This window comes from Macrotis lagotis, chromosome 6 (assembly GCF_037893015.1).
Source record: "Macrotis lagotis isolate mMagLag1 chromosome 6, bilby.v1.9.chrom.fasta, whole genome shotgun sequence".
In the NCBI taxonomy this organism is placed as follows: domain Eukaryota; kingdom Metazoa; phylum Chordata; class Mammalia; order Peramelemorphia; family Peramelidae; genus Macrotis; species Macrotis lagotis.
Window position 1 is genome coordinate 46,040,505 of NC_133663.1, and position 26,534 is coordinate 46,067,038.

Sequence of the window (26,534 nt, forward strand, 5' to 3'; positions counted from 1 at the left end):
AAGGATAAGACTTTCCTGATTCGTAGACATTTTAATGAGCAGATAGAATTAGAGGAACTGAAGTTCCTCTTCATTCAGAAAATGGTAATCAATCTCTAGTCATAGGATTAGGGTGCAGATAGTGAGAGTGTTCTGTTTTGGTTAAATATACTGATATTGGTATTTGTCTTTTGTTCTCAAAGAAGACCATGACATCAGGGAGGTGATATCATGACATTCATATGAATTAGGTTTGAGGTGGGGAGGGGGGAAGTCTGTGCTAAGAAGTCACCAGCTTCACTTTCCTCCTTCAGAGCATCTGGGTCCAGTGGCCAGATATGAATCAGAGTGATTGGAGATGGCCCTGGATGAGAGGTAGTCAGGGCTAAGTGACCTGCTAAGGTCATACAGCTAATATATGTCTGAGGTTGGATTAGAACTTCAGTCCTCCTGTCTTTAGGGCCTGCACTCTATTCACTACACCATCTAGGTGCCTACAAAGGTGGACTTCACCAGGGTGGAGATATAAATTAAAATAATAGAATTGAGACTCAAATGATCAGAGGTTTCCTGTGTAAAAGGTAGAGGTAATTACAAGATGGCAACTGGGTGGCACAATGGATAGACTCCAGGCCTTGGAGTCAGGAGCTCAGATCCATACTCAGACACTTAATAGCCTTGTGACCCTGGGCAAGTCACTTAACCCTCTTTGTTTCAGTTTCCTCATCTGTAAAATGAGTTGAAGAAGGAAATGACAAACCATTCTAGTACCTTTTCCAAGAAAACCCTGAATGAGTTCCCAAGAGTTGGATACAACTAATCCACCAAACAACTATGACATCACAATTACAAGACAAAAACTTGACCTTTAGCCAAGATTCTTTGGAATTTAGCTGAAGAGTGAAGTTGTAAGAACAAGGAGTCTAGACCCACATAGAGAGGGAGATTATTAAACCCATGCCAATTTGATTTAGTCTTAAAAATAGAACTAAAATCAAGCTTTAATTTTATAATGATAGAAAACCATACAACAAAATGAGAGTAAGATAATTTGTATTGGAACTGAAACGCCATATTTGAATTTTGGATGTTGGTTGTTTTTCCAGGTTTAGGTTCAGTTTCAGAACTTACCTTCTTTTGGTCCCACAGAAAAAGAATTCAACAATTGCTCTAGTCCAAACCCTTTCTTCAAGCATCTTCCACTACAGCTGAACAGTGAATTGAAGGAATAATGCCGCTGATGAGGTAGCAGAAACATAGAAGATAGGAAAATTAGGTAAGAGTAAATTAATGATCTCTCATTTCTAGGGAGCTAGGTGGTGCAGTGGATAGAGTGTTGGATAGAGAAAAAGAAGTCCAAATCTCAGATGTGCACTAGCTGTGTGATCCTAGTCACACAAGTCACAGCTGCCTCACCTTCCTCAATTATAAAATCAGGAGAGTAACAGCACCTACTTCCCAGGATTGCTGTATGAATGAAATGAGATAATGTTTGTAAGGTGTTGGCACATAATAGGGCCTTTATATATGGTTCTTTCTTCTTCTGTGCTTGGCAACTGGATTAATTTTTAATTTTTTTGGCAGGGGGCAAGGCAGTCTGGATTAAATGACTTGCCCAGGGTCATATAGCTAGTAAATGTTAAGGGTCTGAGGCTGGATTTGAACTCAGGCTCTCTTGACTCCAAGACCAATACTCAATCTACTGAACTAAGTGGAATTATGAGAAAATATTCCTTGATTTTGCTTTCACAACTGATGTGGGAAGGAATATTGAAAGAAAACATAGTACATAAAATATTGAACTAAAATGATATTAAAATTCAAGAATTCCATTAAAATACATGGATTTAGAGTGTGGAAAAAAGCTGCAGAGCAACATGATTTAAATTTTTACAGCCTTTGAAATGATCTGAGTATTTGAAAATTCCAAACCTCCAAATCTTTCTCACTTTGGAGCAATCAGTGATCTCTTTTAATGAATAACAGTTTACTTCATGAACAAATCTTTTCCAATTAAAAAAAAATTATCGAATGATACCTAACAAGAAAGCATAAGGAGAAACCTCAGTGAATGTCAGTTTAATACTCAATCTCATTAGCAACTTGTGAAACTGTATTTGTATCCTGTACTCATCAAAAATTGGTTATTTCCCTTAGTTTGTCTTTCTGAAAATAAAATTCTAAAAACGTTGACTTTATTTGATTCCTGTCCTTGTATGTTTGGGTAAATTCCATTAAAAAGATAAAACTCATTAGTGGTCAGCAATTTGGTAGAGTACTGATGCATGCCTTCAGTTTACAACCTTATTATATATTTAACTGATGTCTCCTAACTTTATTAAGGGGACAGAGAACATCATAATAGTGTTTATTGAGTCTGAAAAGATTACTTAAAATTGTCTGTGACACGTGGCTTTATGTAATGGAAGTAGCACTGGACTCAGAAATAAGAAACATGAGTTGGGATCTTGGGTTTCTCATTTACTAGTAATGTGACCTTGTGCAAATCATTTGCCATTTTAGAGTTTCAGCTTCTCACTTGATAAAATGGAAACTATAATACCACTTCTGTCCAAACATGACAGGGTTTTGGCAATGACCATATGAGGATAATGCAACTGATCCATGATCTTATTATTTTTAGGGTTTTTTAAAGGCTAAGGGTTAAGTTACTTGCCCAAGGTCACACAGCTAGGTAATTATTAAGTGTCTGAGGTTGGATTTGAACTCAGGCACTCCTGACTCCAGGGCCAGTGCTCTATCCACTGTGCCACCTAGCTGCCCCAATCCACGATCTTATTAATGTCGATATTGCCTCTCAGGGTTCAGAGAATTATCTGATCATATCTTCCTCTATCTTCTTATGATAATTCTTATTCATGCTCCTCCCATAGATATTTCATAAAGTTTCTACATGCTGAAGTTCATCAGAAAATAAACTTTTATTAGGCATCTACTCTGTCATTCACTGTGCTAAGGCCTGGGGTTTCAAAGACAAAAGGTAGTCCCTGCTCTCAGGGTATTCACAGTCTAATCTGGGAGATAATGTGAAACAAAAGGGATAAATAAAGTATATACAGGATGAATTTTCAGTAGCCTATGGGCAAGAATTTCACAGAATGGGAAGTATGGGTGGATTGAGATCAGCATCATTGGAAGGAGTTCTTGTAACAGTAAAAATGCAGTGCCTCAGTGTGTCAAAGTTCAAAGGATAGACTCTTTTTTCATATTTTATTTTTTCCAATTATATATACAGATCATTTTCAACATTCATTTTTGTAAGATTTTGAGTTCCACATATTTCTCCCTTCATGCCCTCCCCCTTCTCCAAGACAAAGAGTAATCAGATAGAGATTACATACATACAATCATGTTAAATAGCTTTCCCTATTAGTCATGTCATGAAAGAAGAATCAGAACAAAAAGGGAAAAACCATGAGAAAGAAAAAAAACAAATATAAAAAAATTAAAATAGCATGCTTTGCTCTGCATTCAGAATCCACAGTTCTTTCTCTGGTTTTCCATTACAAGCTTTTTTGAAATGTCTTTGATCACTGTATTGTGGAGGAGAACTAAGTCTATCATGAGATGATCATCGCACAATCTTACTGTAAATGTGTACAATGTAAGGAGAGACTACTTCACTTGATACTGGTAAATATGCGTCTTTCATCCTCTTGATCAAAGATATGACTGGCTAATTTTCAGCCCATCCCTAACTAAGGCTTCTCTTCATAAAATGGAAATGTCCAGTCATCATAATGTGGATAAATGGTACTAAAAGACACTTCAACTCAGGAAAAGGATTCTTCATCTGAGCCATCAAGCACATTTATTTATTCAACAGACAGTGCAGTGCAATTATTCATTTATTTATTTAGATCAGGTTCATGATTTCATCCATAGAGAAAGTCTCCCCCTCCCAAGAGATATTAATAGATGTTCTGCAAATTTTAGTCTCAGAACACTCCCTGGCAATCTGAGAGAATGCATGCATGACTTGTTCAGTCCTCCAGTCAGTATGGATCAAAAGCAGCTCTTGAATCCAAGACTATCCACTCAGATAAGGATGCCTATTTTTTTAATCTAAGTGCTAGCAATTTGCTGTTGAGAGACCAAAAGAAAAAAAAGATGACACTGTCCCTGCCCTCAGGGAGCACTGGGAGTGGACTTGACATGAACATAGATAAGTATAATTTAAAGTGGGACATAATAAAATCATGTAGGGAGAAATATGTCTTTATGAATCTCCTTCAGGCACTTTTAGTGAATGGGCTAAATTACCTTTAAAGTCTTTGAATATGCTATTGATTCTTTAATGTGAGGTTGAAAGTCTTAAAGGGTGTCCCAAGACATGACCAGATCTAAAAATAATCTCCTAGATTATGTTCCATTGAAACTATGACTGCTCTCCACCCCCGTCCTCCAGCCCCTGCATACAACCCCTTAGGCTAGTTGAATATGATTTCTGATTATACCCCTTCAACCAGGGTTGGTGGTTATTTATGACAAGCCATTATTGAAATTCCTGAGCAAAGAGCAATCAAGGCTCCCTCCAGTTACAACAGTTGTAGGCTGCTGGTTGTTTAGTAGGAGTTGGGTACCCCACGCTGAAATATTGCTATGTTTCATTTCCAAGATCTCTATGTAGGCATTATTGTTGGAGACTTTCTCTAGGGCTAAGTAGAGAGGCCCTGAGGCGTCATAACGCAAACTTCACATGGAGCTGAAATGAGCAGAGCTCTCCTAGGGAACTTGCAACAAGGCTAAGACACTTCCTTAATGTCCTGCTTATTTTATGGCGTTCTAGCTGTGTTCCAGAAACAACCATTTTGGGCTTCTTCAAGCTGGCTTTGCTGTACTGGGAAAATAGCCAAGTGATCCTTTCCCCCCCTTCCCCCCGCTGGCTCTCTCTGGTTCTGAGCTCCATTCTGAATTTATGGCCAATTTAGCTGTCCTTGATAAAGCCAAGAGGCTTTAATTGACTCAGAACTGGAGACTGAATGAATTGTTGGAACATTTCATTAGAAGAGAACCAATTTTCAGGGCCATGGAAGAGAATAAACTAGGGCACTCCTCTCTCTCTCTCTCTCTCTCTCTCTCTTTCTGTTAATATATGGGTATGTATATACATCTTCATACACACACACATACACACACACACACACACACACACACACACACACACACACTGAACATGTTTGGGACCAAATAAAGCGGATTTCACAGCAGAAGCCTCAATCATATTATTTCCACTGAATAATATGATTTTTAAAATTTTATTAAGACTATAAATAGGCTGAAACTGGATTTGAAACTTACTAGTCCTGTAATCATAATATTAGATAAGAAATAGTTTAACCTCTCCTTTCCTCTCCCTTCTCCATGCAGGGTTAGTTTTTCCTTCAAAGTTATTAAGAATGAACTCCAGATTTGATTGGCTCAGGATACTAAGGGCTTAGTAGTTGAAGAGACTTCTGGGTTGCCATAGTAAAAATAGCTACAAGGGCTTCAGTCTGACTCTGAAGTTTGGCTGATGGACCACAATGAGCTTCTCAGAGGCAAGAAAACCTCCTTCAGCCAACTCATCTCACATTGCATGTAATACCTCTCTTATTATTAAATAGACTTCTCCTATATAAAATCTCCTCTTGTTAACTGTTGAATGGCCTATGAGTGTCTCATTTTATTCCATGATCAAACTTGAATTTGCAAAGGACTGGCCTCAGTCAAGCCTATTCCATAATCTATAGGGAAGCCTGGACCTTTATTTCCCCATTCATAAGATAAGGACAATACTATTTGCCCTCCCCTCACTGGGTTAATGTGAAAACTGTAACTGTAGAGCCAGAAGGGTCTATAAAGACCATCTTCAACATTTTACAGATGAAGAAACAGAGTCCCAGAAAAGGCAAAGAATTTGCCCAAAGTCATACAGAGAACAAGCATCAAAGGTAGAATATACTTCATCAGCTTTAAAACACCATAAAAATGTGAGAAGCAATATGACTCAGATAATTGCTATCTGTGTGGATTTGCACACATTTTTAAGCTGTTTCCTGAATCTTATATCCCTCAGCTGAAAGGTGTCTTCTTTGTCTCACAAGGTGGTAGTGAAGAAGGTACTTTATAACAAATCAATTGCTTTGTAACTGTGAGTTAAAATGATGGTATCAGGATCTTGATTTTTAAACACAATAATAGGGTGGTCAAAATCCACCAGAGGGTCCATAGCCTGTGTTGGGAAGGTGAAACTAAGGACTGAAAGATAAAACACACAATGAATATTTGTTTAATTAATTTTTTTGTTGATCGATTGGTTCTTTTTGAAACAAAAAGGTAAAACCAGAAACAGTGGTAAAAGTTTCCAAGAGGCCATTTTAGACATGTTTTAAGAAACAACAATGGAGCAATTATTCGAGGTATCCAAAAGGGAAATCACCTGCATTGGAGGGAATGGATGTCTTTTCAATGAAGATCTTCAAGTTGAGATTAGATGGCCTTTTGTCAAGAATAATATAGTGAGAATTCCTTATTTGACATGATAAATGTCCACTGAGATTCCTTTCAACTTTTAAATTCTATAATTTTCTGATTTCAAGACTTCATGGGGTGGCTAGGTGGCATAGTGGATAGAGCACCGGTATTGGAGTCAGGAGTACCCTGAGTTCAAATCCAGCCTCAGACACTTAATAATTACCTAGCTGTGTGACTTTGGGCAAGCCACTTAACCCCATTGCCTTGCAAAAAACCTAAAAATAAAGAGTTCATTCCAGTTTTGTAGTTATGGGAAAGAGACTATGTCCTTCAGTTTTTCCACATGGCATAGATACATTCTTTGCCTTTTACCTGTAGAACTGGCAAATTAACCAAACTTTTTCTCCTCAAGATCCTTGCCTCTCCCTTTCATGCAGCCAATAACTTTATGTTTCCTCTCTGATTAGACAAGACCTCCCCATCATTCATCCTCACTTATGGGCTAGCTTGACTCAACCTTGCCCTTCTTAGCAGTGTCCCATAGTCTGGACTTTGATCTTCCCCTTCCTCATCATAAAAACTTTCTCCTTTTGAATATCATTTCCAAACTGTACAGCTTCTAATAAAATGGCCTTTGGGAAAGTAATTCATGAAACAATCCATGCTAAGATAGCAATGATTAGTATAGTCTTACTTTGGCCCAATGGGGTATCTATATTTTGAGGAGATAAATATCTTATCCCAAAGGAACTAATCCATCCACGACTATTTATTTAATATTTAGTACATAAGTCCCATCTATTCTTAGAGATTTGTGAAGTCTTTCTTTTCTCTTTTTTCATAATTTAATATTTTATTTTCCCCAATTCCATGTAAAAATCATGTTAATATCCATTTAAAAATTTTTTTGAGTTCCAAATAACCTCTTTTCAATGTGGTGGAATTAAACAGAGCCTTGGATTTGAAGGCTGAAGTCCTGAGTTCAAATCGCAGATTTCCTATTTATTGAAGTAATTTTGAGGAAGTCATCCTTTCTGACTCTCAATTTCCTCATCTATAAATTGAGGAATTTGAATTGTGTAATCTCTAATGTTTTTTGCCATCTACAATTTATCAGTTTCATCTTACTTTTACATTGCATCTTACAGTTACATTAAGCAGCAAGATGGATTTGATTACAGGGATGTGATTGGGATTTTTATCAGGTTTGGGAGTTATTTGGAAGGTAAAGAGGGACTTTTGGAGTCCCCAAAACATACCCTGTGATCCTCTACTGCCTCTGCCTATAAATGAAGGTGTTCTTGATTTCCGACAGGCCAAGAGGAATAACCAACTTTGGTTAAAAAAAACAAAACTTGCATCTTTGGACAAGAAGTCATATACTCCCATAAGCTGACTCATCAAAAAACTGGAAAGGAAACATGCCAAATGATTTTTTTAAGGAAACTTTTAAGGAAATGACTTGGCAGCAACTTCAAACATCACATTCGGGGCACACCATCAAGCCCAGAGAAATTTCATGTTGAAAGAAAGGCACGCAATAACTAGTTCACTGGACTCAGGCAGAGTCCCTTCCACTGACTTGCTCTTATTCCAGGGTAACTGGAAGCTGTTTGTCTGTTTGTTTTTAAGTTGGTGACACAGTCATTTATATTTCAGGGTTTGACTCTCCCAACAAAAAGGCGAATAACTCATCATTTCTTTCTTTGTTTTAATGATTTTAAAAAGAGCTAATAAGTAACAAGAGTTCAAGTCCCAGAAAATCTATCTTTATTTCCCAGCAAACTGCATTCTCTCCTTACCCCTTTCAATTTCTTTTTTTGTGTGTTTTCCCCATTAGAAGGTAAAGTCCATAAGGACAGGGACTGACTTTCTTTTTGGTTATATTTGTATTCCCATATCTGTATTTGTCTGTATACAGTCAATGCTTAATTGTTACTACTGCCATTGTTGAGGATCATGACATGCAAGTAAATTAGATTTAAGGGAGAGAAGACTGGTAAAGTCACCAGTCTCACTTTCTCCTCTGTAGCCATCTCGGTCCAGTGGCCTGATATGGATCAGAACAACTGGAGATGCAGGATGAAAGTTGCTGCACTTTCTGGCAGGGACTGTGCCATTTTTTAATCTTTGTAATCGCACACATACTTCAGTGTGTATAACCACGGTTTCATACATATATTTCAATATTTAGTACATAAGTCCCCTTTCATATCATGTGCCCACATCATGTCTCTAGGTCCCATTTTGGTAATTCTCACAATATTTCAAACATTCTTCATTATTATATCTATTATGGTGATCTGTGATCAGGAGTTTTAGGAGATCTTTGCAGGACGTTAAAACTTCAAGGGTTATAATGGTTTAAATATGTGATATATATATATATATATATATATATATATATATATATATATATATATATATGCATGTGTCATGTGTTTATAGCTCCCTAATACCAATCTAGTGATGAGTTTCCTTCTGTCTTCTCTCATGGCTGGTCCTCAAGCCACAAGTGTACATACAATCTACCAGGAAATCCATCTTTCCTAATGTGAATCTGCCCAATATTACATTCCACTGATTGTCCCCCTGCCACAATGAAGCATTGGAGGAGTCACTTAGGAAATGCAAAAAAAAAGCAACATTTGCAAATTATTGATTTAGAGTTGAACAGGCACAGCTTGAAGATACTGTTTGATTTCAGATCACCTCCATAAAGCAAACATCACAATAAAGTGAGTCACAAGGGAGTCGATTACTCAGTGCATGTAAAATTTATGTGTTCACATATATTTCAGTCTATTAAACGTTTAATAGTATTACTATAAATTTTACTGGTATAATACTATTAATTATACTATTAAAAGTATAATAGTAATACTCTACTAGTAGCTTAATGGGAAATAGTATAACTAATAAAACAAAGTATAGACCCAAATTGAAAAATAATTTTTTGCTAAAAAACCCATACTAACCATCATCTGAACCTTCACTGAGTTGTAATCTTTTTGTTGGTGGAGATCTTGCCTCAATGTTGATGGTTGTTGACTGATCAGGATGGGGATTGCTAAAGGTTGGGGTGGCTGTAATTTCTTAAAATAGAGCAACAATGCAGTTTGCCATATCAACTGGCTCTTCCTTTCACAAAGATTTCTCTGTAGCATAATAGCATTTTACCCACAGTAAAATTTTTAACATTGGAGTGAATCCTCTCGAACCCTAGTGCTGTTTTATCAGATGTTTATGTGATATTCTTCCATGTTGCTGTGTCTCAAGGAACAGGGATTCCAGAGGAGAGGGAGAATGATGAGGAACAGCTGTTCGATGGAAGAGTCAGAATGTATTTCACATTTATCAAGTTTGTCATCTTCTATGGGCATGGTTTATAGAGCCCCCAAATAATTACAATAGTAACATCAAAGATTCCTGATCACAGATCACCATAATAGATATAATAATGAAGAACATTTGAAATATTGTGACCCAGAGACATGATGTGGGCACATGATATGAAAAAATGGATAGATTTACTCCTTTCAGGATTGCTTCAATTTGCAAGCTCAAATGCAAAACCACAATATTTGTGAAGTATAATATCTATCTTGCAGGTAAAGATTATATGCATATTGTTTTCCCCATAAACTCCTTGAGGGCAGGGACAGGTTTTGCCTTTGTTGCATCATATATATCATCTAACACAATGCATAGTAAATATTTCATAATTGACTTGGTAAGGGGTAGTTTTTTGACCGTGTTCTCTATAATGAGTGATGCCTTAGGTTGATTGATCTAGATTTGAATTCAATATAACAGAGAAGGATCAATTTGACTTTGAAACCTAAACTGAATCTCAGGATGTTCTTTCAATCTTTCTATCAAATTTAATAGCACAATTACCAAGCACCCTGGGTCTGGAGACAGGAAGACCAGAGTTCAAATTTAACTCAGTCACTTAGTAGCCATGTGACCTGGGGCAAGTCACTTGACCTCTGCCTTCCTCAGTTTTCTCAACCATAAAATGGAAATCATAATAGCACTCTATAGTCCTTAGATCATTGCTTAACCAACCCCCTTCATCTGAGCAATGACCTCTTAGGGGCAGGAGGGCAATCACAAATCAAGGAACCAAAATACCAAATGACTTCCCTTTTCCCCAAACTGATAAAAATTAAATACAGAAATTATAAAAAGAAGATCCAGAAAAGGAAGGACTGCCATAGAATGGGTGAGAACTGTTGGTACTTTCTAGAAAGGGAAAGGGATGCTTCCATTGGTACGTTATTTTTCTTTAAGGAAACCCGTCCACCAAAGCAGTTCAATACCTTCCTAATAATTCTGGTCTTAGAGAGCTACCCAGAACATTTGGCCACCAGTCACACAACCAGGATATGGCAGAAAGGAGTACCTTAAATACAGGTCTTCCTGCTGAGAGGCCAGCTCTCAATCCATTATGCCACACTATTTTGCAATGTAAGAAATAGAAATCAAGAAGTTCAGCAAAACAGTTTCTAATCACAGTACCTTAGTTTCTTTAAAACTCTAAAATGAACTCCATCAAATAATAATAATAAATATAAATTATCCCTTAACCAAACAAGATAAAATTGTCAGTTTCATTTTTTCATCATGATCCAATTAATTAATGTTTTTTGTACCTGACTTGACTTTAAAATCTATGATGCTTTAAAAGAAAAACTTTTAGAATTAAACCAAATATAATTCAATAAAATATTTAGTATGCATTCTACTGCCATTCATTTTGACAAGAACTATTGATAAATATTAATTTTAAGATACCTAGTTCAGAGTTGCAGGATCATCTTTATTCATGAAATTATGTTCCCAGAAATAGTCTAGATTTAATTTACACAAATTGTGTTGTCCTGAATTCCTCTCCAGCAATTATATATCCTGTCTTCAATGGTCTGTAACAAATATGTAAAAATCTATGACATTGATATTGTGTTTTATATTTATCTATAACATAGTTTTACATCTGTATATATTTCATGCCTATAATATAGATTCCACATGTATGTATAATATACATACATGCTTACATACACATACATTTACATACATATATATTTTAACTTTGTGTGTCATGTATGTGTAAGGGTGGCAGTGGAACCACCTTACCTTAACTCCAATATTTTAACTATGTGAGAATATATTTCAATCAATTAAAAGACCTTAGACTAAGTGTGAAAAGTCTTTTAAAACAATTAGATGAAATGAAATAGCTACAGACAAGTCTTTTCTAATGTCTAGAAAACTTGGTCATATCCTCAGGGAATATCTATACATTGTCAATCAAATCTAGAGGGAATTGATTTTCCAGAAATTGGGATGTCTAACACTATCAAATAGCACTAAAGAGGAATCATTTGAGAGAAAGGCAGGTTCTAGACTTTAGCATTGGCTAGGTCTTATCTCCCCACCACCCTTCTTCAAAGAATCTGGAGAATGTTGAATTTTTCCATTGCTGTGTTAGCATCTTGCCCTAGGACAGCCATGACTCCTATCTTCTCACCAGTGTCCTGAAGTGTCCCCAAGTCAGCTGATAGCAATATATTCATCATCAGAACCAAGGACAGACTGTACTCAAGGCTCTATAAGAAACCCCAAAAAAGAGATTACATCATGTCTAAGGGTAACTTCTTGAGTATCCTATGAACAGAAGAAAAAGACTTCTAGCAGCCCTTTTACCCTTTATCATGTGTTCTCTCAACTTGAATCCATTTACCTCTATACCCTGTTTGTCCTTTGGGAAAGGCATTTTGTACCAGCTATCTAGAAGCTACTCAAAGCTGGTTGACTAGGTGCTTCTCAACTGATAATTTTGCAGAAAAACATTGATGAAGTCTTGAGATAATGGCATTGAAATCACTCAAGCCATCAGTGCATCCCTGGAAGCTAAGATGGAGAGAAATAGCCTAGTTCTGGGAACTCCTCTTGTCAGTGAAAATAAAAGTTGAGATAAGGATCCTCAAGGCATATATGTGGCACACACACACACACACATTCTGAACTTAAACTTATATGAAATTAGATGTCAAATGCAAAAATAAATCTGCTTCAGAACAAATTGGGGAAGAGGGGTGGAGTTAGATGATGAAGTGGATAGAGCACAAGTCCTGGAGTCAGGAGGACTTGAGTTCAAATATGATCTCAGACACTTAACACTTAACTGTCTGTATGACCTTGGGGAAGTCACTTAACCCCATTGCCTTGTAAAAATAAAAAAAAAAACAGGTTGTTGTACACATCTATAGACATAAAAGTCTAATAATCAAGTGCAAAAAAGGTAGAGGTATTAAACACATCACTTTCTGACAATAAAAGTTATATCTAATGAACATTTGAAGAATTAAGATTTAAATGGAGATTAATGCCAAAGAATGTATGGATTGAAGACAAATCAGAGACAATAATTTCAACAACTAAAAAGACAACGAGATCGCATATTCAAACTTTAGGACACAGCTAAAGTAGTCTTTAAAAGAAATTTTATATTTCCATATACATTAATTAAGGAGAAAAACTGAGGCTCAGGAAAGAGTATTACACACTCAATAGGGTATAGACAACTAGAGTAAAAAGGAGAGAAAGGGGCAAGGGGGAAGGAGGGGAATGTGGGTGACACAGGAGAGGGTAGATCATAGGAGAGAATAGTCAGATAAAACACATTTTCTTTTTTACTTCTTGCAAGGGGCTGGGATTGGATGGTCTGTCCGGGGCCATGGGGCCCGGTGATTGCTGGGTCTCAGGGGTGGTATGTAGGCTCAGGGCCTCTTGGCCCCAGGGTCACTGATCAGCCCACTGCACCACTCAGCTACCCTACAGCACATTTTAGAGGAGGGACAGAGTGAAAGGAGAGAGAAAATATAATATATGGTAGTGGGGAGGAATGGAATTACAATCAGCAACAGCAACAGTGGAAAAATATGGAAGTAACTTCTATGATGGACTTATCATAAAGAATGTTATCCACCCAAGTCAGAGCTGATGGTATCAGAACACAGACTGAAACACATTTTTTTCTCTTTCCTTTACTTTATTTCTCATGAGGGTCTATATTTTTTGGGGAGGGGGTATTATGTTTACTTTTAAACAAGAATATTTTAGTAATGTACAAAAATATTCATAGCAGCTCTGTTCGTGTTGGCAAAGAATTGAAAATTAAGTAAATGTCCTTCAATTGGGGAATGGCTTAGCAAACTGTGGTATATGTATGTCATGGAACACTATTGTTCTATTAAAAACCAGGAGGAATGGGAATTCAGGGAAGCCCCGAAAGATTTACATGGACTCAAAACAATTACAACAAGTCATCACTAGGATAATACATTATGATCAAGTAAGATTTATTCCAGGAATGCAGGGTTGGTTCAATATTAGGAAAACTGTTAGTATACTCAATTATATCAACAACAAACCTATCAGAAACCATATGATCATATCAATAGATGCTGAAAAAAGCTTTTCGCAAAATACAGCATCCATTCCTATTAAAAACACTAGAGAGTGTAGGAATAAATGGACTGTTCCTTAAAATAATTAGCAGTATCTATTTGAAACCATCAACAAGCATTATATTCAATGGGGAGAGGCTAGAGGCATTCCCAATAAGATCAGGGGTGAAACAAGGGTGCCCATTATCACCACCACTATTCAATATTGTATTAGAAATGTTAGCATCAGCAATTAGAGAAGAAAAAAGAAATTGAAGGAATTAGAATTGGGAAGGAAGAGACAAAACTCTCACTCTTTGCAGATGACATGATGGTCTACCTAGAGAGTCCCAAGAAATCATCCAACAAACTACTGGAAACAATTAGCAATTTTAGCAAAGTTGCAGGTTATAAAATAAACCCTCATAAATCCTCAACTTTTCTATATATGTCTAGCAAGAAACAGCAGGAAGAGCTAGAAAGAGAAATCCCATTCAAAGTAACCTCAGACAATATAAAATATTTGGGCGTCTATTTGCCAAGACAGACTCAGAATCTTTTTGAAAACAATTATAAAACACTTCTCACACAAATTAAATCAGATTTAAATAACTGGGCAAGGGACAGAGTATATAATAAAAATGACAATTCTACCAAAACTAAACTGTTTAGTGCCCTACCAATCAAAATTCCAAAAAATTACTTTAACGAGTTAGAAAAAAATTGTAAGTAAATTCATATGGAGAAATAAAAAGTCAAGAATTTCCAGGAGCTTAATGAAAAAAAAGTGCAAAAGAAGGTGGCTTAGCCCTACCTGATCTAAAATTGTATTATAAAGCATCAGTCATCAAAACTGTTTGATATTGGCTAAGAAATAGAGTGGTGGACCAATGGAACAGACTAGGTGTAAAAGCAGGAGATAATTATAGTGATCTGCTGTTTGATAAACCCAAAGAGTCTGGCCATTGGGATAAAAACTCCTGCTTTGATAAAAATTGTTGGGATAATTGGAAGTTAGTATGGAAGAAACTTAGCCTAGACCAACACCTCACACCCTTTACCAAGATAAGATCCAAATGGTTACAGGACATAGACATAAAAAAAACAATACTATAAGCAAATTAGAAGATCAAGGACTAGTCTACCTGTCAGATCTATGGAAAGGGAAGTAGTTTATGACGAAGGAAGAATTGGAGAACATCACCAAAAACCAATTAGATGATTTTCATTACATTAAATGAAAAATCTTTTGCATAGATAAAACCAATGTAACCAAGATCAAAAGAAATGTAGTAAATTGGGAAACAATCTTTACCACTAATGATTCTGACAAATGACTCATTTCTAAAATATACAGAGAACTGAGTCATATTTTTAAAACAAAAAGCCATTCCCCAGTGGACAAATGGTCAAAGGATATGCAAAGGCAATTTACAGATGAGGAGAGCAAAGTAATCCATAGCCATATGAAAAAATGCTCTAAATCATTAATTATTAGAGAAATGCAAATTAAAGCTTCTCTGAGGTACCACCTCACACCTCTCAGATTGGCCAATATGACCAGGAAGGATAATGATCATTGTTGGAAGGGCTGTGGGAAATCTGGGACACTATTACACTGTTGGTGGAGCTGTGAACTCATCCAACCCTTCTGGAGAGCTATTTGGAACTATGCCCAAAGGGCAACAAAAATGTGCATACCCTTTGACCCAGAAATACCACTACTGGGTCTATACCCTGAAGAGATGAAGAAAAGGGGTAAAAACATTACTTGTACAAAAACATTTATAGCAGCCCTGTTTGTGGCAGCAAAGAATTGGAAATCCAGTAAATGTCCTTCAATTGGGGAATGGCTTAGCAAACTGTGGTATATGTATGTCATGGAACACTATTGTTCTATTAGAAACCAGGAGGGAAGCCTGAAGGGATTTGCATGAACTGATGCTGAGTGAGATGAGCAGAACCAGAAAAAAACACTGTACACCCTAACAGCAACATGGGAGTGATGTTACCTTGAAGGACTTGCTCATTCCATCAGTGCAACAATTTTGGGCTGTCTGCAAAGGAGAGTGCCATCTGTATCCAGATAGATAAAGGAGCTGTGGAGTTTGAACAAAGTGCAAGGACTATTCCCTTTAATTTAGGAAAAAACAGATATCTTATTGTCTGATCTTGTTACCTCTTAGACTTCTCTACTTTAAGGATATGATTTCTCTCTCATCACACCCAATTTGGATCAAGGTACAACATGGAAACAAAGTAAAGACTGACAGAGTGCTCTCTGTGGGGGGGGAGGGGGAGGGAAGCAAGATTGGGGGGAAAAATTGTAAAACTCAGATAATGTCTTTAATAAAAATAAATTTAAAAAAAGATTTACATGGACTGATGCTAAGTGAAATGAGCAGAACCAGAGAACATTGTGCACCCTAACAGCAACATAGGGGGTGATGACCAACCTTGATGGATTTGCTCATTCCATTAGTGCAACAATCAGGGACAATACTTTATTTTTCTTCCTTATGGATATGATTTTTCTCTCATCACATTCAACTTAGCTCAATGTATACCATGGAAACAATGTAAAGACTAACAGACTGCCTTCTCTGGGGGGGGGGGGGTTGGGGGAGGGAAGCAAGATTAGGGGAAAAATTGTAAAAAAATTCAAAATTACAAAAATGATAAAAAAAAGAAGAAAAACTGAGGTTAATAAAGCTGAGATGATTTTCCCAAAGTAAGTGCTTGAACTGAAAATCCAGGTCTTCTTGAGTCTAAGAACAATGCTGGATTAAATAATGAGCAGTGATAGAGACCACAAAGAGTTGACAGCTTTTCTTGAATCTATAAAATCAAATATCCTATACTTTATAATGTTCATTTAAAAGTCACCAAAGATCTCTCATATTCCACGTTTTTCATTTTTTTCCAATAACAAGAGAAGATAATTTCCAAAATTCATCCTTTCACAAATTTTAGGTTTCCACATTTTTCTGTTATCCTCCCTTCTCTCCCCCCCATGGCAGTAAATAATCTGATATAGATTTCACATGTACAATCATACTTAACATATTTCTATATTAGTCATGTTATGAAAGAGGAATTAGGACTAAGGGAGGGAAAAGCCATCTTATATCCAACTTTTCTAAAATTCCATTTAAATCTTTTACTTTCTTGTTTCTCTTTTCATTTGATCTTCCTAAGTCTGAAAGGGGCAAATTAAAGTTCCTAACAATTATCTCTTTGAGTTTTATTTAGAGTCATCCAAAAGAGATGGGGAAGTTTTCCTACCTTGAAAGTCTTTAAGTAGAGGCTAAATAACCATTGTTAAGTATATTAAATTGATAACTCCTTTTAGACTAAATGAAGAACATTCCAAAGTGCTTGTGTGAAAAGAAAGGAAGAAAAGTACAACAAAACCAATTCACATATCAAAAAAAAATCTGATTCTATTTGCAATGTTCCCCACTCACTGTCCCCCACCTCTGCATAATGCTTAGATAGTATGAAATCTGTGACAAAGTATGGGGCAACATGGGTATGTTATTAAAGTATTTCATAGTCTGACTCCAACGTCCCTTGACATGAAAGGAGAGAAAGAATAGAATAATTGAGGGGCAGCTAGGTGGCACAGTGGATAGAGCACTGGCCCTGGAGCCAGGAGCACCTGAGTTCAAATCTGGCCTCTGACACTTAACAATTACCTAGCTATGTGGCCGTGGGCAAGCCACTTAACTCCATTGCCTTGCAAAAACCTTTAAAAAATAAATTTTAAAAAAAGAATAGAATAAATGGGTTGGGGGAAATAGGATAGAAGGAAATACAGTTAGCAATAGTACCTGTGGGGGAAAAATATTAAAACGATTTTCTCTGATAAATATCTCATTCCTTAAACAGAGAGAACTGAATCAACTTTATAAAAAATAAGAAACACTCCCCAATTGATAAATGATAAAGAGAAAATAACAGTTTTCAGATGAAGTTATCAATACAATCTATATAAATCATTTTTTAAAAAATTTCCAAACGTAATAATGATAGGAGAAATGCATGTTGTACCCCCATTCAATTGGCTAATAGAAAAGAAGGAAAAAATGACAAATGTTGGAAGGGATGTAGGGAAATTGAGATGCTGATATACTGTTGGAGGAGTAATGAGATGATTCAACAATTCTGTAGAGCAATTTGGAACCATGCCCAAAGGGCATAAAAACATGCCTACCCTTTGGCTACTGCTTCCAGAAAAGATGAAATATAGGAAGAAAAGAACCTATATGTATAAGAATATTTATAGCAGCTCTTTTCTGATGGGGGGAGCTGAAGATTGAGGGGATGCCCATCTGTTGAGGACTGAATGAACAAACTGTGTTATGTGATTAAGATGAAATGCTGTTCTTTTATGGGAAATGATGAATAGGATGCTCTCAGTACAAAACTTACATGAGCAGATACAATGGGAAATGTACTGTATACAAAATAACAGCAGTGTTGGAGGACGATAAGTTGTGAATGAGTTACCTTTTCTCAGCAATGCTTGTGACCCAAGAGAACTCTGAAGGACTTATGATAAAGAATGCTATTCATTCTTATCCAATAGCTATTGGTATCTGAATACAGATTGAAGCATCCTTTTTTTTTTACTTTATTTTTCTTGAGGTTTCTCTTTTGGGGGGGGAAGGGCTATATTTACTTTTACAACATGATGATTGTGGTAATGCTTTTCATGACTACACATTTTTAACCTATATTAAATAATTTGCTTTCTCAAAGAGGAAGAGTGGGGTCGGGGGGGGGGGACAGAATTTGCAACTTGGAAATGAATGTTGAAACTTGTTTTTGTTTGTAACTGAGGGGAAAACTAAAATACTAAAAATAAAAAAGAATTCCTTTAAGGCCCAGCTCAGGGGCTACCACTTAGGGGAGATTTGATCCTCTCATTGGGTTAGCATTCCCTCCCATCTCAAATTGTCATACATATATTGTTCTATTTAAATATCATGTTCTCCTAAAAGAATGTGAACTTCTTGAGGGCAGGGTCTTTTTCATTTTTACTTTATAATTTCAAAGCCTAGTGTCTAGCACCTAGCAAGTAATTACTAAAAGTATTTTGTACTGTATTATATGATAGATTAAGGCAGGACTTAGCAGTTGTTGTAGTTGCTATAATAATAATAATCAGCAACACTTCAAGCTTTATAAATATACTTTACAAATATCTCATTTGGTTTTTACAACCAATTTCAAAGTAGTTGTCATCATTATCCTCATTTTACAGATGAGAAAACTAAAGCTGAGACGGATAAGTGACTTGCCCAGGATTGCACAGTCTTTAAGTTTCTTTTTTTTTTTAGTTTTTTTTTCTTGCAAGGCAATAGGGTTAAGTGACTTGCCCAAGACCACACAGCTAGCTAATTATTAAGTGTCTGAGGCCAGATTTGAACCCAGGTCTCTGATAAATGACTCCTTGACTGCAGGGCCAGTACTCTATCCACTGCACTACCTAGCTGCCCCACTAGCCTTTAAGTTTCTAAAGGAAGGATTTGAATTCAGGATTTCCTAATTTTCAAGCCCAATGCTCTATCTATTGTTTCATCTAAATGCACTTACATATGTGTGGACACACACACATTGTACATATATTCCATTCGATTCAATCATATATTCATATTTAATATAAATATATGTGGAAAGAACACATCATCCATACATATATGTGTCTCTGTGTTTGTCATATCTGTTGACAGTGAATAGAACAGTATCAGGCTTACAGTAGTTATTTAGTAAATACTTTATCAGATTGAATTGAATTGAATGTAGACCGTTGGGAGAGATGTTGGGAGTGGAAAGAGGAAGGCAAAACTAAATAAGGAATGGAAGCAAGATCTAATGAAAATCCCAAACATTTCCTAATGGAATATGGCAGGGTTGTGGTAATGGCATATTTATGATCAAATGCCAATCCAAGGTAATAAGTTCATCTCTTCTGCCATCTGTATATTTTTTCCAGTAAGTGTATTTTAAATTATTAACCTTTTCCATTTTCCATAAGGCTGGTTTGATTTGCAGCTATTCACATCAGATGACAGCAATCCTGATGAACGACCATTCTTTGAATCACGTCCCTTCACCTTGGACTGTGCTCCTAAGGCCTAGAATTTATCAGAATTATCCAAGGAGCTGTCCGGGTCCTTTTGCTTAAATAAATTAGAATAACCTGGTCCTCTGGCATTTATTGCACAGAACATAAGCCTAGAATATTTATGGGGAGGGGAAGGAATTCATAACAAACAGAACATACCATCTATACTGGACATTCATTTCATTTAAAGTATGAGACAGAAAAGAAAATAATCAATCTTGAGAAAGCTCTGACAAACCATGGGAAAAAACAGCTAGTTTCTTCCTTGATGTATGGACTTAGTGACTCCCTGGTCCCCTGGTGGTTTCCAAGCCTTCAATCAAAGACTTCTTGATTCACAAAGGATTTTATATGTTTGTTTACATTTGGTCCTCACACCAATGCTCTAAGGTAGTAGTGTAAATCTTTATTTTCCTCATTTTACTGATAAGGTTGGAAGCTTAGAGAACTAAATAACTTTCCTCATAATATCACCAGTACAATATGATATTCTAAAAATAGAATGTCATGACCAAAGTCCAGATCCTGACTCTGACCAGCTTTGGGCAAGCACCTCTTGCCTGTCGCTGTTCCATTTGCTCCTTTGTAAAATAATAATACTTTAAATAATAAGAACTTTAAGATTTGCTAAGCATTTTTAGAAATATCTTATTTGATCTTCACAATAAGCCTAGGATTCAAAGATTATTATTATCCAGTTTTATAGATGAGGAAACTGAGTCAAGGAGAGTTAAGGGACTTGTCCAGGGTCACAAAACTAGTAAATATCTGGGACTGGATTTGAACTCAGGTCTTCCTGACTCCAGGTTCAGCACTCTATCCATTGTGCCACTTAGCTGCCCTATAATAACAAACTCCTCTAAGCTAAGGCACAGATCACAGGTCCCCCATTCTGGGGGGATTTTTATCTAGGTCCTTCTGTAAACCCTCCATAAAGGATCCATCCCGGGAGGCCTTGCTGGGAGCATCCCAAGGCTCTGGCAGCCCCTCTGTGATCCTTATTCTCTCCTCTATGGCCAACTCACCATCTTTCCCAGTCATATATGAATGACATCAGTTGTCCTACCTGAACCCCTGGGGTAGGAAGAGAGGAAAAACTGCTTCCCATCCCCTGACCACCAGGGCTCCAGAGTTAGCTAGATTGAGAAACCACCAAGTCATGTATTACTCTGGAAACCACCTTATCCTCATCATTCCAGGTTATAGATGGTCATTCACAAAATGACTGAGTGTGCTTCCTACTCTGCTGAAATATTCATTGACCCCAGCCCAACCATACAACCTGCCCATGGTTCATTAAAACCACTGCATCCCAACTGAGCTATAAGTTACCTTGTTTAAAAGGCCCTGCTTCCTACCATTGGCAATGTCCACCTCAGAGCAGAACATCCTGGGAGCCTTTGAGCCTAAGGAGAGAGAGCAGTTTGTTCTCTGAATCATCAAATTTCTATTCAGCCGTCGGCATCGCAATTAAATGGTCGGACCACATATCTCTGACATAAGTTAACGTGTCGCTGCGTTTCAGAAGCCTGGAGAATCGTGTGACGGGCACCTGGGATATCATTAAGTTTGTAGAGAGGAGATGAGTTTTCTCCACCCATGGTGCTGTCTCTTCACACCCGACTGCCACCTGGTAGTGAGCACACGGACTGTGCTGACAATGATGAATGAACAAGAGAGGAATTGGGAAAACTCCCCAGCAGGTTGTTTATTCCTCAGAATCCTCCCCTCAAGATGTCACTTTACCTCTTAGCAAAACAAATACATTCACCCTAAAGAATAAAATGCAGTAATGTTTGGTAGTGGAAACTAGAAACTATGGCTATGGAATTCTTAATGATTTGTGGCTTCCATGGATCTGGGATCCTGACAGTGTAGGTCCTCCCTCCTGTCCTTTACAGCCCCTGTCAACATCTTCCTATAAATCTTCACTGGCAATCCCTTGGCTGGGTGGCACAGAAGTAGATAGAGAGCCTGGAGACAGGAACTCCCGAGTTCAAAGCCAGCCTCAGACTTCCACTAGCTATGGTGACCCTGGGCAGGTCACTCAACTCTTCCCCAGCGTCCTCAACTGTAAAAGAGGAATAATGACATCACCTACCTCTTAGAGTTGTGAGTTGTTTTTGAAGTACCCGGCATCTTCTAGAGGCTCTATAAATACTGATTCCCTTCTCTTTGGGTTTCAGTGACCAGTCCCTTACTGATGATGATAATAATAACTTACATTTAATGGGGATAATCATAATAATAGCTTGCATTTAAACAAGCAGCATTTATAAAAGCCTTTTTTTGCAAGATGATGGGGTTGTCACTTTTTCATGATCACACAGCAAAGTAATTATTAAGTGTCTGAGGCCTGCGCTCTAGCCACTGTGCCACCTAGCTGCCCCCATTTATAAAAGTCTTAGAAGTTGTTAAAGCAATTGATTTAAGTTTTTAAAGCTTAAAACCCAACATAGACTTGTAGGACACTTTGTATAGTACTTTAAGATTTACAAAAGTCATATACTATCTCATCTGATCCTTACTGTGACCCTGTGATATTGGGCTGATTTTTTATTCCCATTTTATAAATGAGGAAAATAAAAAGGGAAAGAAGTAGCCACTTGCTAAGGCAGAATTTGAATTCAGATCTTTTTTAAAATTGATATTTTATTTTATTTTTCCAATTACATGTTAAAAAAATTTTTCAACATTCATCTAATGCATATTTTTAAGTTATACAATTTTCTTCCACCCTACCTCCCCAACCATGTACATTTGTGCTTAACATGTATACATTTTATTCATTTTCTGTATGAGGAATTAGGACTAAGAAAAAAGAAAGAAAACTATGGGATAGGAAGGAAAAACATGAGAAATTTTTCAAAAGTGAATATAGGGGTGGCTAGGTGGTTCAGCAGATAGAGCACCAGTCCTGGAGTCAGGAGTACCTGAGTTCAAATCCAGCCTCAGACACTTAATAATTACCTAGCCATGTGGCCTTGGGCAAGCCACTTAACCCCATTGCTTTGCAAAAACATAAAAAAAGTGAATATAATGTTCATATTTTATTTTCTTCATCTGGATGGGGATGATGCTGTCCAGAACAGGTCTCCCAGGGTTGTCCTAGCTCTCTGAACTGCTGAGAATAGCTGCTTCCATCAAGGCTGTTCATCTCACAATGTTGTTAATGTGTCCAATGTTTTCTTGGTTCTGTTCCATTCACTCAACATCAGATCCAGTAATTCTTTCCATGCTTCTCCAGGAACTCAGATCTTCTTGACTCCACCAGGCTATCTCACCACCTTTGGATCTACATAAAATTGTACTCACTTATATTGTATTTTCTTATTAGAATGCAAGCTCCTCGAAGGCAGGGATGGTTTTATTTTTGTCTTTGGATTCTGCCAGGCAAATAGCAAGGTTGGTTGATTGTTTGATTAACCAATGCAGCACCTGGACCGGCCCTCAATCATTCCTCTCTCCTACTGAAGGATTAATCCACCTCTTTTTCTGGGACACAGTTGTCTCAGATTCTTTATGCTGCTTCCTTGTTTCATGGCTAATATGCTATAATCTACTCACACTCGCCTCTCCCTCCCCTTCCACACCCCAAGCTCTCCATTACCCTTTGAGTCATCTTCAGTTTCTTGGTACCTATAACATATCATAACTCACAGCCACATAACATCACTGGAAGAATATGGCATTAAGAATTCTTTTTTTTAAGCTTCTTTTTTTGAGAAGGGGGAGATATCTAGACCTATAATTTCATCAATATAGGGAATTCTAATTAGGAAATTTCCCCTACTAATAATACTATACCTATTTTCCAGGTGGAAGAGTTGAGACTCTGAGAAGATACCTATAGTTGAATAAATATTGGAATTGGTATTTAAACTCAACTATACTGATTCAATTTGAACTCAACTATACTGATTCCAGCCATGATACAATCTTATCTGATATCAATCTGATTCAGGTGACTCTAATCAATGAATTAAAAATTAGAGTTTCCAGCCCACAAATAGATCCACTTTAGGTATAGATAAAAGAGGGACTTTCTGTGGAGAAACACGGGGGGATTTAAGTTTAGCTGTATAACTGGGCTAGGATGAGGATTCAGACCATAGGAAACCCACTGTCTGTGGTTCTGATAGCATCCAAACCTGCTCAAGAAAACTAGGCCACGTAAAATGGTGGCGACAACTTTGGACTTGGAATCAGGAAGTCCTGAGGCCAAATCCAGCCTCAGATACTTACTAGCTGTGTGATCCTGGACAAATGACTCAGTCTCTTACTTTGCTCATTTGTAAACTGAGAATAATAATAGTCACTTCCCAAGGTTGTTATGAGAATCAAACAAATTGACATAAAATATTCTGAAAACCTTAAAACACTGCATAGAGACTAGCTATTATTGTTATTAACTTCCACGTCTCCCACTTCCCAGCAAGAAATATAGGGGATTCAATCTTGGATTGGCAGAGTTTCACTTCAAACTTTAGACAATTACTAATGTCTCTTAAAAGAAAACAAAGATCTATTTGAAAACTGAGAATCCCAGAATGAGAGTCAGAAAGATGTCCAAACCTTATCTAAATAAATCTTTTGATGATATTCCCAAGTGATAAAGCAGCCTCTTGTTGAGCCTCTCCAGGTCATCCACTGAACCTTTAAAAACCTCTCATGCTTAGAAGGATCAGTTAATGATCCTAATATCACACAGTTCCACACCCAACCATAGGACATGGATTTTCCTGCATCTTGGGGTAAAGGGGGCATCCACCACTGGCCAATGGCCCAGCACTTAGGGTTGTTGGCTGAGCTTCAGGCCAGACCACCCCTTCTAGACTTGATTGTATGTGACTATGGGTGACCATGCAAGTGAATGGTGGATCAGATCTTGAAGTCTTCTTCCCCCCCCCCCCCAAAGTGAGGCCCATGACTTTTCTGACACATTCCTATTCCTTTCCAACCTCCAACTCTTCCCCATCCCAACATTTACCCTGGGCTTCAGAACTCCTAGGTAATGAATATTTATGGATTGCAAAGTCCTATTAAACATAGAGCATTCTTTTCTTAAAATCAAACAAAAAAGTGCCAAACAAAAAACCAACAAACAAACAAAACAAAGCAAAAGGGGAAGCTAGGTGGCCCAGTGGATAGAGCACAGGCCCTGGAGTCAGGAGGACCCAAGTTCAAATTTGACCTCAGACACCTTAATAATTGCTTAGCTGTGTGACCTTGGGCAAGTCACTTGATCCTATTGCCTTGCAAAAACAAAACACAAAACAAAAATCCCCATGCCACAGTGGAAAAAAAGTCAGATTTGGAGTCAGAGGATCTGAGTAGAAGTCCTATTTCTGTCACTATTTATACAAATGTAGGTAAGCCACTTGATCTTGGTAGGCTTCATTTTCCTCCTGTGACAAGTGAGGCTTTTAGGCTGGATGACTGTCATAAAGTCTTTTCAAGGCCTAAGTCTGCCATCTACGATTGATGATCTATGACTTCCCTGAAAAATCTGGAATGTGGGGTCATTAAATGTACCTGCTAACACTCAGAAAACCATATAGCCTGCTAGCCAGAACACCCCATCTCCCAATCCTTTGGTTTAAGAGAAACTTCCTGTGCTATTTAAGTCTTGTTCAAACTCCTGGACCTTATCAAAATGACAGTCTATATAAATAATTATCGGAGTGGCTAGGTGGTACAGTGGATAGAGCACCGGCCCTGGAGTCAGGAGTACCTGAGTTCAAATCTGGTCTCAGATACTTAATAATTACCTAGCTGTGTGTGTGGCCTTGCACAAGCCACTTAACAAATAATAATTATCAAACTACCAACTAATTTAATAAATTCAGTTTTTTAAATCAAATAATTCATGTTCTAGGTACAAAGTCACAGCAGTGTTTTAAGATGATCAACTGTGAATGATTTAGTTATTCTCAGCAAAACAATAATCTAAGACCACTCTGAAGGACTTATGATGAAAAATGCCCTCCATCCCCAAAGAAGTGATGATGTCTGAATACAGATTAAAGCAAACTTTTTTTTTACTTTATTATTCTTGAGGTGTTTTTTTTAGTCTATGTTTTCTTTTACAACATGACTAATACGGAAATGTTTTGCATGACCACACATGTATGACCTATATCAAATTACTTGCCTTCTCAGTGGGGGATAGAAGGGGGGAGGAAGGATAAGGGAGAGAATTTGGAATTCAAAGTTTTAAAAACAAATGTTAAAAATTGTTTTTATATATTATTAAGGAAAAAATAAAATACCAAATAAATTTTAAAAATTAAAATCAGACAATTTAATTTTTTAAAACCAGACAAAACATTTTAATTTATAAAGATTATAAATCTTCTATATATTACATATCATATTATTATGTATTATATTATATATCATATTATTATATTATCTTATATTATATTATTATATATCTTATAAAGAAGATTCTCGGGTTTAGAATTTTCATTTGAGAACACATCCTG

General features: G+C 37.0%; 1 long non-coding RNA gene across 1 annotated transcript in view; it reads left to right on the top strand.

The window, feature by feature from the left end:
• The window catches only part of LOC141491632 (uncharacterized), a 147,517-nt gene that overhangs the window by 32,706 nt on the left and 88,277 nt on the right, over positions 1–26,534 (top strand). The window contains exon 2 of the long non-coding RNA XR_012469675.1: positions 1,129–1,255. This is a non-coding gene — a long non-coding RNA (uncharacterized LOC141491632). The remainder of the gene's footprint in view (positions 1–1,128; positions 1,256–26,534) is intronic.